Below are 15,241 nucleotides of genomic sequence, written 5' to 3'. Positions count from 1 at the left end.
CAGAGATGATGGTTAAAGAATAATACTCTGTGGTAATTCAACTTTGCATTTTATATTTGGAAATACAGTGGAAGGTAGCATGCTATGATCTGAATATTTGTGTCCCCCCGGAGATGATGGTATTAGGAGGTGGGTCTTTGGGTTGTGCTTAGGTCATGAGGGTGGAGTCCTCATACATAGAATTAGTGCCCTTATAAGCACTTTTAAGTCCTCAGAGAGCTCTTTAGCCATTTACATCATGTAAGGGCACAGTGAGAAGGCACCTGCCAGGAATTAAGAAGAAGGCTCTCACCAGAAGTTGACCATGCTGGTGCCTTGATCTTGGACTTTCAGCCTCCAGGACTGTGAGCAATAAATTTCTTTTGTTCATGATCCTCAAAAAAAAAAAGTCTATTACTCTCTAGATTTTAGGAGAACATGGAAAGGAAAATTATTTTCCTTTATTTACCCTTGAAAATACCTGTTCCCCAACGTGAGGCAGTCCAGATAATTAAAAATTGGTACCCAACATCTTATTTTTAGCCTTGGTGGTTAAAATGTTCTACAAATGCTATGATGAAATACTATTCTAATGAATGTTATGCTTCAGAGTTACATGAAATACTGTGCTTCCCAAGGGGTGGTATAATTCAAATGACAACCTAGTAATTTAAATTATTGTTATTGTTTTATGCTTTGAAATCACTAAGCATCTGTGAGGTTTGTGATTGCATCTTCTGTCTCAAGGAAGCTGATAATTATCAATTTCAAATGATCTATTAGAATGGAAACAAACTTAGAAGCAGCAGATCTTCCAAAGCATGGTTTAGATTATATTTTAGTACTAATGTCACATTAAAGAAAGTATGTTTAAACCAAGTAATAATGTATCAATTCAATGTTTTGGGTATAATTTGAACAATTTGAATTTCGCTCCAAATATTGACATCGTCAATATTATTTTAAATTATGTTAAATGAAGGAATGTGCAGTTTTGTTGGAGACTCAGAAATAGTCTAATGCAATTTACTTAAATTTTATCACAAAAGAATATACTCTAATTTAATTTTAAAGATTATGACATATTATAATAATGTGAATCCCAGTGGCATGGTACAGGGACCGAATTAACATGTTTTTTTAATTGAACCAGTATATCAATTCACATTAGACCTAAAAATGCACCAGAGCTCCTAATAGATTTCAATGCTGAATCTAGTATGTGTTAAGTCTTTCAAATTTCATAGAGACAATATTTCATAATTTTAATCATAATTCAAATCAACTCTAGCAAAGTGTTGAATCTCTCTGGATGGAACTCTAAAAATAATCATTAATAACTTCCACAAAATGTACTTTATAGTCTATTATCTATTGAAACTCTATATTCTAAAAAGATAAACACAATATTCATGATGTTTATAAAATATCTCATTATTTGTAATTGGCATATAATGACAATGAGTATTGTTCACAAACATGTAGAAGCATGTAATGGGCTTTATTTCTGGTTTTTAAATTTTGTTTTTGTTTTAAAATTTTCTCTTCCCTGTTACTTTTATATTGTTGCATCATGGTTTCATATTATTTTTAGTAGATTTCAATATGAAACCTATTATGAAGCATTTTTCTCTCTCTCCATATACATATATACCTACCCATACCACCCCACACACGTACACATATATGATACATATATGTGGCACATATCCATATGTATCATATATGTGCATGTGTATCATATATGTATATGGGTCATATATGCATATAATATATATAATATATATGATACAAATGTAAGAATGTATTGAGAGCCAAATGTTACATTTGGCATACCAAAATTTTCACTAATTTCAAAATGCATTAAACTTTCCATGAGGTACATTGGATTGAGTAGAATATTTTAGATCCTTCTAATAATTATTTTTACAGAAATAAAAATGTCTAAAGGTGGAATATTTTGAAGTAAAGATTCCATTTTAGGCTCAATCACTGACACAATTTTATAGAAATGTACACTTCTTTCCTTCATCTTATACCTAGGTAATTATCAAAGTCATATATCATATAAACACTACCCATATTGTAGTAAAAAGGTGAAAGCCAGTGACCAAATTGGAGTGGAATTCATAAAGATTAATAGCCTTCTTATATGAAAAATGGATACAATTATTTGTATACTATGATTCCAACCTTGTAAAACCAGGACAGGGTAAAAAAAAAAAAAAATCATGGAAAAAACCCATCAAAGCAACAGTGGTAATAACTGTATAGTTTCAAAGATATTAATACTATATATTTTGGAATGACAAGCTCTTCAGGGTAAAGTCTTGGTTTATTCTTCTTCTTATAGTATACAAGGAATTAGATAAACAAGTCAGATTTGCTTGAAGCTATTCTAATGCTCCTGAATGTGTAGAGGAGTTTAACAGACTTCTGTAAGGGTGAAATGGGATGTGCACATATGACGACTCTTACATTAGAACTGCCATTGTATATCAGAAAGCTAATGAGGGAATCTTTGTCTCACCCTACATCCCATTCCTTCAGAAGTTAGTAAGATTCCTCCTGAAAGAAATACAGATTCCAAAGTTTCCTATTCTTAACTGAAAACACCCATAGACACTAATGACAATAGTAACAACATACACCATGACAAACAATGAAATCTTTAGCGCTCCTCATAAACCATAGGATTGACATGAGTTTGACAAAACTGCTATTCCTCACTCAGTCCCCAATACTTTTAGTGGTTGCTTCTTATTCATCAGGCTGCTACTCCTGATTTTGCATAGAGCCTCAAGGGTTAATGCAATCCCTAATTGTTCCTTATTATCCTGGGGAATGGCTTAGCATTCGTTAATGGTAATCAGCTGAAGAAAAGTAGCCAGAGCTGCTCTACTACAATGATAACAGAGTTTTTAAACTAAACTTCAAAAAGCTTTTTTCAAATCATTGATTCAAATACATAATAAAAGCTACCCAGTTGCGCCACGAAATAGCTCTTGTCTAGCCTGGTTATACTATTGAAGCTCCATGGGAGGAAATCTGGGAACTCTGCGATCCAAACAAATATATTTATTTGAAAAATGATTTTTAAAATATCTTCAAATGAAAATGTTTGCCTTTTTCAGTCCAAGTGATAATTATAGACTACCTAGAGCTCTTATATAAAATATTGCTTCATGTTGCAGGAAACATAATGATGTAAAAACACACATGTCTATCTATCTATATTATACATCTGAAATAAGATGATATAAAATTATGGCAAAGAGGTTCAACTCTTATGTTTGAAAATCTGAGCCCCATAAAAGTAATAAACCACATGTATCTGACAAACTGATAGCAAAGACCAAAGAAAATCAATTAAGTGAAAAGAAATTACTCAAGCAATGGAAAAATAATATCATCTGTTCCATTTTCTAATGTAAATATATAACTAGGAAATGGATTCTTTGTTTAACATAGACAAAACGTCTTTCAAAATGTTCTTAATGATCTGTTGTATTTCCCAGAGTTATTGTGCTTATTTTCCATTAAGACCTTGTGTGTATATCCCAACTGCATGTTCTTTTGAACTCTTTTTAAAAAATATTCATTTGTCTATAGAATACGGTTAGGATACATGAGAAACACAGATAGTATATATACCAATGTATTACTAATGTTTATTTAAGTATTTAAGACTGTTGTGTAATATATTTAATGAGTAGTGTTGGTTTGTGCATCATGAAAAATTACATTTACATTTTATAGTGGAAAATCTCTCTTGAGAGATTTGTCAATTATTCTCCTCAGAATAAGTGTATGGCTTTCAACATAGTACAGGTGTGTTTCTTTCTAGGATTAGGCACAAAAAGAAAAAAAAAAAAAAACTTTAACTTATAAAGTAACTAAGCTATGGCATAAAAGTAATAAACAAGATTAATTTTGAATTGATGAATTCCAAGTTCATCTGAATTCCAACAGGCTGCCAGAAAGCGGTTTACCTCCTACCTCTGCCCAACCTCTCTAGGCTTGCTAGAGGAAGCTGTCAGTGAACACTGACACTCCCTTTCCATGCCACCTCCCTTACCTTCACTCTAGACCACTTCAGAAAAACTTAAATTTTGGAGGTGCCAATGGTGACTGGAGTTGTGAGAAGAAAAGACTGTTGAAGATTCCCATTTTTTAGCATTTTAATTCCTGTCTGCTGTTGGACGAGGCATAAAATATCGGAGTCACTCAGAGTTGGAGCCATTGCCATTTCACTTTGACTTTCTCAAAGTCAGTCATATATTTAAACTAATAAAAACAGCAGAGAGGTCGGTTACACAGTGATCACCTTCTTGCTGACCACTACCACACTGAAGTGCCAATAATTAAAGTTTTTGCAGTTTGTTTGGGTTTGTTACCACCTTTCATCCACCATTATTCTCTCAAGATTTAAGGAGGTTTTCCCTTTTCCTCTTAGTTTAGACTCCTTTATGACAGGTAATCACCAGTCCCAATTTTTTTGTCATGGTTGGGTGAGAGGGACACCACGAAGACTCATGACTACACCTTCTAAATAATACAGTGTGCCAAATAGTTAATGCTGCACATAACAAGCAAATAATGAATTCTACTTCACGTCTATACAAATTATTCTGAGGCTTTTGGATACATTTTTCCTTTACACATACACCAGCTGCAGCAGCAGGTAATTCCAGTTGCCAACACAATATAAATTCCCACTTTTTTCCTGTCAGAACCCTAATTTAGTTTGGGACATCAGTGTGCTCAAGTAAAATTACTCAATTTCTCAGCTCATAAAGCCAGAGAAGGCAAAGTGACACAGTTCTGTCCAGTCAGATGTAGGTAGAAATAGACATCCTTTCCCAAGTTTAATGGCATAGTCTTGCTTTTAGCCCATTTTTTTTTCTTTACTTCCTTCCTAGACAGTCAACATGAGGCTATGGGGCCCCGACATGCAGTAATCATCTATCAAATGTAAGTGCAAGCATGATGGTAGGAGGCCCCAATATGGACCAGAGAGAAAGAGCCTGGAATATAAAGGGCATCCTTGAGCCTCAATATTAGCCCTAATTATGGCCTAACGTTAGGCTTCTTGTAGTGTGAGTCAAGTAATTGTGCTTCAGTTCAAGCCACTGAAATGTTACTTGCACATGAATTTCTAACGGACTGTTTTAAAACATGATCCAGCATTGCTCTTAGTGATATCTGAGAACATCCTATGTGCCCAGCACTTTGCTAAAGAAGGAATTCATTTATAGGACAGCGGTTGGTCAACATTCTCTGAGGCATCTTTAAGCTCTAAAATATTATGGTTCGAGTTTACTTCTAGCTATTGCAATCATAGTTTTTGAACCACAAAGTGAAACAACTTGCCTGAAATTTTTTTGCGTGTGTTTCTATGAATGTGAGTCTGGGAGATACAGTCTAGATTCTAGAAGTACCTAAAATTTCTGCAACACTTCTGTTGTATGGTACTAGGAGAAAAGTATGATTAAAATCTGAGTCACCTCAGAAAACTATGATAGCACATTCTAAAATAGTAACAGATAATGACAAAAAATACTGACAAAAAGATTGGTGCTCAGGTTCAAGAATATGGCAGTCATTAAATCTCTGTTTTTTAAAGATGCTATTCCTTAACATATAGTATGTGATTCTGTAAGAGTTTAGATTCCTTTAAATGATTTATTTTTTGCTAGATAAAATACATGAATTTGTAATAATTTAAAAAACACCTAAAAATGTATGCTCGAAACAATATTTTTTTAAAACATGGTCTATATCAAAATCACTTGGGGTTGTTGCTAAGAAATGCAAATTCAAAAGACACACTGAGGATTTATTTAAAAATCTCAATTTCTGGGGGTGGGTTTAGGATTCTGTTTTTAAAATAATTTGTTCTGGATGATTCTTGTGCTCATTTTCATTTAAGAAGTTCCACCATAGTGGACACGGTAGAATCCTAAATCTCTTGATTTACAGTTTAGAGTTGACTTCTAGCAATGGCTTAAAATGCTTGGCATAAACCTTGGGACTCACATCAAATACTCAGACTTAATTTCTTCTATATTTAATTTTAATGCTAATGTCTCTAGAAAGCAGAGATCTAATGCATTATCTCATCTGAGATATTCTCAACCATGATATACTGTGGCATAATGAGATAAGGTCTTTCGTGATATTCCGCTTTAAATCCGTAGGGTTTTTTTTTTTAAATAGATAATTATATCTAATGTAATTTAGCTGAGTTGTATGAAGGCAAGAACACCAATAACGTGGTAAAATGAGCTATCTGATAACTGAAAGAGAATTTTTCCATTTAATAAATTTTAATATCACTAGTAATGCAGAGCTTATTTGAGATGAAGCATCTTAAATAGAGAGTGCAAAGCAAAGAAGTTTCATTCCAGTTGTTGCTATAAATCCTGCACATAAACATTGAAAAAACTATAATATTGATTTAAAAAGAAACAAACAAATTTTGTGACAATTGTGTGTAAAGCACATAGAAATAGATACTGGTAAACATAAAAATGGTAAACTATTTGAAAATCATGGGAAATATGGTTCATCTTATTTCTATCAAAAGGGGTGACACTTTTAAAAATTACCATACTACTAGAAGATCTACTAGAAGACGCTTAGCCAAGTGACTGAACCCTCTAAGAAATAATCTCTGTCTTTCAGTATGTCAGTTGGAATAGTCACACACTATTTATTGAGAATTACTACTAGGATGAGATCTAGATCTATTTTACCCTTGAATTTGTACAGCATGGCTTTATACTAAATATTTCAATGGAGAGACATTGTTACACAGACAATATATTGACAATTCTGATTATATGATTTTCATGCAAATAGAGCAGTAATAGAAAAAAACAAAGATGAATAAGCGTTCTGTATGTTGACTTGATGATATTAATATTTATACTAAAGTTTTATACTAAAAGACAATAGAAGAGGAAATTGCCAAAGGGACAAACTCTAAAAGTGATTAGAAGGATTGTTTGTCTGGAAAAATATACAGAATGGAAGTATAAGGATAGATTAAGTACATTAAATTTCCTGTACAAAATTAGTGATGAATAATATTTGTAAATGTCAAAATAATTCAAGATGTTCACAAGTAACAAAAGATAACACTACTAGATATAGAATTTCTGGTGTGAATTAGAAAAAATTTTAAAAGTCACCTCATCACAAATATTTTTTTTTGTTATATATTTGTTATCCATTTTTACATCCCCACAGTACAGATACAAAAAACTTATTTCGTGGTAAAAGGCAGTACTTTCCTGAGAGGTTTCCATAGAACCTAATATGATAAATCCCTCAGAAAATTATGCCATATAAAATTCATTATAGTACCACAAATGCATTTCTAAATTTGACAATATGTATCTAAATAATGGTGTTTATACCTCAAGTCATTACTAACTCGCTTGAGCATCAATAAGGAAGTTTCATGATGTGTATTCAATTGTTCTTGAATCAGCCTTGAAACTGCATCTTAATATATTACATATACCATTAAATGTGTCCTTGCTTTCAGATTTGGCACAAAATGGTACATCTTTGGGAAAGGAATGACAATTTTTTTAAAAAGATAAGTACATTTCTTTATTCATAATTCAAATTAAATTCCATCTTTTTAAGTAAAAGAAATGTTTTTAAGTTGACAGTGAAATTATTTTATCCTTGAAAAGAGCAACAAAGCTTAACCTTTTAAGAGTGCTATGAGTTGAATTTTGCTATGATCTTATCTTCATCTGAAACACACAGAATAGGGTTGAAAATAAATTTGTCTTAATCTAGACATGGATTGTCACAGAATTTAAACTTACACTAATATGACAGAACTAATAAGATGAGGACTTTCATATTTCATTCACTTAAGTTCAAAATATCAAGCTTTATAAAATATGATATTAACATAGTGAATTACCCTTCATGATTTATTTTTGATTATTTTCAAAACAAAAAGTTAAAAGAATCAATGTTTTATATATATGCTCATACCAAATCTAGTGAGTAATAACATTTTGAAGTCCTCTATCATATCTGAAGAAGTCAAAGACTTGATGTTGCAGCTTGTCATCTGGAATTATAAAATGGTACTGTGATTTTCTTTATCCAATCCTCTATTTTCAGATCATGAATCTGAGACCTCAAAGGGTTAAATGATGTATTCATGTCCCTACTTAGTGGCAGCTCACATTCTTAGCTAGGCAATGGAACCCTGATAGACCAGTCTTTATTTGTAGCTATTCTCATTTTGCTGTTCAGATAATTTCTTTTTTTGACTAAACATATATTTTAGCCATCCATTGTTTACACAAAATTGTCAGTAACAAAAAATAAGTTCATAGATAGAAATTTTTACAGGTAATTGCAGAACTTAAGAGCTGAACCTTTTCAAAATTTTTATTTTTGAAACACCATATTTTAATGACCTTTACTTACTTTTACTTGGAACAGAAAAGATTTGTTAAGAAAATTTAAATTTCCAGCAGGAAAAGCAAAAGCAAATTTTAGTAATTCAGCAATACCACATGAATGTAGAAGACACAATTTAGAAGGCTAAAATAGTCTTTCTTTTTAAAAAATTATATTTTAAAATTATTTTAAAAATATATTGTTCATCTTCCAAAACAGAAATTAGCCTTTTTATTAATGCGCACACAAAATCTAAACTTGGGGGAAGGGATGAATCCCCTAAGACCTAAGCTTTCTATAAACAGCAAGTTGTTCTTGTAAAAACTCAACCTATCAAATGGCCAGAACCATCACTGGCAGAAGCAGAATCTTATCACTGAAACTCAAATTACTTGCCAACATTTCCGAGGTTACTGGAGTGAAACCATCTCGACAAAAGCATATTTTTTCATTAGGTTTGTGCTCTTGGATGCTTTGTCTATTATATAGGAACTTCCTTAAGAGATACAAGAAATTATATGAGGCCTATCTGATAAATGCACACAGAATAACCAACTTCTTAGGGTTGGAAATAAGTTCTTTTAAACGAGAAGCTACATTTTAAAAATATCTCCAAATGCAGTAATTATAATCATTTCTTTCCTTTTGTAGTAGTCCAAAATGTAGATTCAAATATATTTAATTTTAATTCAAAATCAACTGCTTTTGAGATAGGAAAAAAAAATAATCACAAAACATGAAGGGCATTAAAATACCAGTACCTCACTAACATTTCAAAAGGTGTTTTATTCTTGTAAGACAACATATCTTTTAAAGGAGTGACTTTCTATTTCTTTTCCCCCTGAGAAAACCTCAGAGAGCAGAGAATTAAACAAAGGTAGGCTTTAGAGGCATCAAATTAGAATACAAAATAAGCATGTCTAATTCACATATAACAATGCCTTTTGAACAAAAAACAGTCCCCAATCCACAGGACCAAATATCTGTAAATGAAGTTTTCATCATAGTCATTGTGTAAACACTAAACCATTATTTTAAAAATTAGATCATCACTAAAAGAATCTGAATTTTTCAAAGTTGTTCCACCCAAGTGTAAAAGTTCATAGTGATTAAGCGAATTATTATTCTATTACTTTTTTTATAAAAAGAAACAAGTACTTAACCTTAAAAAAAGTTCAAAAACTAAGAGAAAAATCATGCAAATATATTCACAATTCTTTGACAGATGATTTCATTGTTAAATACAACATATTTGTTGAAAAATTCTACTTCAAAATAGTGTTTTACTGCTTAATTGTGACTATTGAATCAATAAATAACAATACATGGAAGTGAAAATGTGAAAATTATAATAAGGAGTATTTATAATTTAAAATGATAATTTATGTCTAAATAAAAAATTATATTTCATCTAAATACAACATTTCTCCTATGGTGGTAGATATTTCCATTTTAATAAGATAATTAAATTCTTCTTAAAACAAATAATAATTATAAAATTTTCCATCTCGAAACTTTAGTTTCTCTTTGTTTCTTGAAAATGTGTTTTTTAATGAATAAGATTAATTGCTAAATTCTACTTTTGGTAGCTACCTAAACAATTATTTCAAATGCCTCATATAATTAAAAAAAAAATCTATTCAATTAAAATTTGTGAATAATCTACTAATTAGATCCTATCTCCCTAATCATGATTATGCTCTTTACATGATAGAGGAAAATAATTTTTTACAACTAAACAAATATAAACTTTTACTCTATTCATATTGCAAAAAAAGGCATCGTAAAGTTTACATTTGAATTGGATACCTTTAATTGTGATTTTAAAAACAGAAAAATAAGGACTTTGTCTATAAGAAAAAAATTCACTATTAATTAAGCCTGGTTAATTAACCAACTAAAATCTGGTTATATTTTCACTTATTCCTCATACAATTTATAGACCACTAAGAAGTATAAAACGGTTCATATCTGAAAATATTAATACTATAAAGCTAATAAACCTATAAGTTCCTCTAAAAGACAGGTATTACAATAACTTATTGTAGCATAAGATATTCTTGGAAACCCAAACCCTAAAATAAATATTCTCTAAATATTTATTCTGGATGTTTAAATTCATTTTTATAATTTTCTTGGAGGAGACAATTTTATTTGAAAGTATTTTATAGAGGAAAATATTTCAGCCAGTTTTGACAGCACATCACATGATTAAACATGTTCACAATAATGAATGTAAATAAATGTAGGTTCTCTAAACATCTTTTGTGCCCTGATAAATATTTATCCTTGTCTTTTGTGATGAAGTCCTATTGTCTACAGTTTCACCAAGGCAGAAGGTGGGGAGGGACACCTCCAAAGAGTTCGAAAGACCACGGCTGTGGAATGGGTGTTTCTATACAAAAAACATTTAATTAAGATCATTTCTGATTTTGAATCTCCCTCTGTGCTGATGAAAAGGCGAGCTGTAAGGAAGAAGAAGGGCTCCCGCTGGCTGTAAACAGGGTAGAACAAATACGCTGCTGCTCCAAAACAAGGAAACATGGGCCCCCCTGCTGGCTAGCAATGGGAGGAAGTTATCTCCCACAGGCTTCAGAGATAAGTCCAAGAAAGGGATATACATATGAGAAACATAGGCACTTGGAGAAGGAAGAGGAAATGGAGCTAAACTATTCATCATGGTTTAGTTCCACTGGTGTCTCATGATGCCGTCAGATTTCTGAGCACAAAATGGCTGGGACTTTATATTTCAGAAATCATGGCTGTAATATTTCTAAAGGGGCAGGGAGGTTATCCCCTAATACTCTACTGTATTAGCAGCAGAATGATGTACAATAGGCTGTTTTGTGCATCAAATGATGAATATTGTCTCATTACTACTTCACATTGATGAAACACTCTTTTTTTCCATTGCATCTCCAGCAATAAAACGTCATAATAAAGCACTTTATAAAATGGAGATCTTTAATAAAGAAAATAGAATGGAATCCACGTGTTCCCCAAAATGTTAAACATTTGAAAGAGAAAGGCTGGCAGCCCAGTTTGTAGTTTTGAACCATGCTGGTTTCATGGAAATTAGAGTGGTGACGTTAGGGAAAACTTGATTCATCCCTCTTTTGACAGCTTCTTTGTAAAGTTATAGAAAGTGAACTTGAAAAATCTGATACATTATGAACCTATCCCACAATATTTGGTTCCGTAAGGCTTTTATATATAATCTCCAAATTTCTAACTCCATGCTCATAGCCTTTACCAAATATATATATATATATCATTACAAATCTTGTTTGACTCATTAGGTCTTTTGACTCATCTCTATTAAAATTTATTTAAAAATAAAATTAAAAATAAATAAATACCAATATTCCAGTTTAGTATAATTACATTAAATAACTCTCCATCAGCTGAAATTTGCATATTGAAAAAACTTCCTTCCTGTTTCTTAAGAAACTGTCCATTAGCACAGGGGTCCCCAACCCCCAGGCCAGGGACCGGTAGCGGTCTGCGGCCTGTTAGGAACCTGGCCGCACAGCAGGAGGTGAGCGACTGGCTGCTGAGCGAAGCGTCATCTGCCGCTCCCCATCGCTCGCATTACCGCCTGAATCATTGCTCACATTACCACCTGAACCATCCCCACCCTCCCCCGTCCATGGGAAAATCGTCTTCCACGAAACTGGTCCCTGGTGCCAAAAAGGTTGGGGACCGCTGCATTAGCAGGTTGTTCTTGTTTCTTCATGTTGTTGGTTGAAATATTGGGATTTCAAGCAAAATTAAATCTTACTAAGGAACAATAACATTATACCCTGTGATATTACAGTGACACCCTGGTGACAATGGTTTGTTTTGTTTTATTACTTAGAATATAATTTTCTAGTGAAACTCTAAAGATGGGCAGAAGGCTGGAGTAATTTTTATGTTAAAAATTATCAAAAGGAAAATATGGAAAACAAAGAGATAGCAGTAGTTATAAATTTACACTTTTAAACCTAAAATGTATGCTTATCATAAATTGGCTGTTTGATTATAAAGTGAGTAGCAGTTAAGCAAAAAGACCATAGAATGTAAAGTTGAAAAACACTGTACAGGATTCCTATCAATGAACTATATAGAGAAGCAATTATTCTGTAGAGATAAAATAAACCCCCATCTCCTTTTCACTAACTGTGGGCGTATAGTGACACAGTCCAGGCCTTCTGATTCGCAGGTTCTCTGAGACGGAGCAACAGTAATATTCTACCTGCTTTGCAATACAGGCTTATATTGAGAAGAAAAGATTTCCTGTCATTCAGGATCATAAATAAGTTATCCCTAAAATTATCTCATCCAGTAGAAAATGATTGTGATACTCACTAGAACTTGGTTACAAATGCTCCAATTTTCCTCCTTCATGGGCACTTAGTAGGAATATACTTCCTCATCCCTTTGAATCAGCTATGCCTGTAGGACTTGTGTCAGCCAATGAAATGTGAGCAGATGGGAAGCTTCAGAGTTAGCATGCCATTCACCAGAGTCCCTTTCTCCGCTCTATCAGTCAAGGTGGTCCCTCCATCAGCCTGGACTTCAACTAACTTTAACATGAACAAGACTCTTTGCTCTATAGTATAAGTAAAAAGTAAACCCTTGTTGAGATAAACCAATAAAATATATGGGATAGCTTATTACTGCAGCATAACCTAGAATATTCTGACTCACAAAATATATAAATTCCCAAAGGTCAAAATTATAAAAGTTATACCCAAAGGACTAAAAGTAAATAACTTTGTCTTTTTGACACAAACTGTGATGGCATCTTCAAATCAATTACAGTCCATTTTTAATTCCTACATTTCTAATCACCAATATCAGCTCTTTAGTTTTTTCTGTTATCCACTCATTTTCATAACAGGAAATTAAATGAAATGGTAAATTAATCACACAAATATTGTCACACAGACAAAAATGGTGACACTATCAAAACTGTTGCCTTGAAGCAAAACCACAATAAAATTGTATGAAATTTTCATGTATAAACTGATGTTTAAAGGAGTGAATTTGACATAAAAAAGAAAATCTGGGGATGTCAACATTAAAGTCTATGTTCAAAAGACAGAGATGTTAGTCATTGATCATATACCATTAATATGAAAGTGTTTTATAAACTGTGACATACCATATAAAATTGAAATTTCCCAACAAATAGATTCTTTGACCCTTAACACAATAAAAGCTGTGCCTTAAATTCCATACATTAAACTGATCAATCTGTCAATTTTCGTCAGTCTTTGTTCAAAATGGACCATAACTTACCATGAAGATGGGGTTTTATGATGTGTCTTAGTTCAGATGTATGCCTAAAGGACTGTGGCATAGCTACATTCTGCACAAGTCTCTTTGGAGAGTACAGTTGACCCTTGAACAACACGGGTTTGAACTGCATGGGTCCACTTATACATGGTTTTTCATACTGAAAAATTTCTACAGCACTATATCATCCTGAGGCTGGTTGAATCCTTGGATGCAGAACCACAGATATGAAGGGTAGAATATGGGACCTGAGCATCCTTAGATTTTGGTATCCCTGGTGGGTCCTGGAACACATCCTCTGTAACAAATGTACTTCCTTTATTGGAGTTCCTCTGGCATAATCTGTACACCTCTAGTCCTTTCAATGTGTGAAGCTTCATTGCTTGTAAATGAATGAATGAATGAATACAAAGAAGAAATGTATTCAATTCACTAATGATAACAGCCATTTTTGAGAATTTACCATATACAAAGTAGCTGATGAGTGCTAGGGCAGAGGTTCTCAATGCTGGAGTGACATTAAAATCATCCGGGGAGATTTAATAAACACCAGCTCCTGAGCCCCGCGTAAAACCAATTAAATCAGGATCCTTGCAGCTAGACCTGAGTATTCTTCCTCCCCCACCAAGTAGGGGTATGTGTGGTCATATAGTAAGATGATGTTTTACTTTTTAAAAAACCATACATATTTAAAGTATACAATTAGATAAGTTTTGACATAGGTAGATGCACATAAAATATCACCACAATCAACTTTTATTATCTATTTGTGAATATTGTAAAAATCTTCTCGGTTGTTTCTGAAGAGCAGCCAAAGTTGAACAACATGGTACCAGATAGAGAGAAAGACAGATAAGAATGATACCTCTCTAGTAGCATAATATCATTCTTAGGGGACTAGCAAATAGGTAATTCTAAACACAAGGGAGACTAAAATAAGTCTAAATACAGAAACAAGCATTGTATTGTGAGAAAACCATAGGAATGAGAAAAACATCTTCACATTAGAGTTAGCCACAACTATAATCTGATGAATGACATATTTCTATTATAGCTAAAATCATTTATGTTTTATAACATCTTATATGACAAAATCATCACATTCATCATCTGAAATAACTTTTACTCCAAAATAAAACTTTAAAATTTGTCTTTCAAAAACTCTCAATAAAAATAGCTTACTCTCCTCTGAATCACATAAAAGTAACAGTATTTCAAAATAATATTTAATATTTAAAATACATTGCAATGAAAATAAATCAATGTTAATATTTGCTGTTATTATAACTACTCATTTACAAAAAAGTACTTGTTAGATGCTATATCAGAATTTTATTTAAAAATTCAAGAAAGCCTACATCAAAAAAAAAGCCTACATCAAACAAAATTTCATTTTATTTTTAATATTGAGATATTTATTTTAACTCTTCTGTACTTAGTCTGATTTGACCCAGTTCACTTTTTATAATTAATCTGAAGTTACTGTGAAAGAGTTTGTCATGCTTATCTGTATATATTTATCACTATTGTTATGATTCAT

This window comes from Balaenoptera ricei, chromosome 4 (assembly GCF_028023285.1).
Source record: "Balaenoptera ricei isolate mBalRic1 chromosome 4, mBalRic1.hap2, whole genome shotgun sequence".
Lineage (NCBI taxonomy): Eukaryota > Metazoa > Chordata > Mammalia > Artiodactyla > Balaenopteridae > Balaenoptera > Balaenoptera ricei.
The sequence above is the reverse complement of the archived record's forward strand: the minus strand, read 5'-3'. Positions refer to the sequence as shown.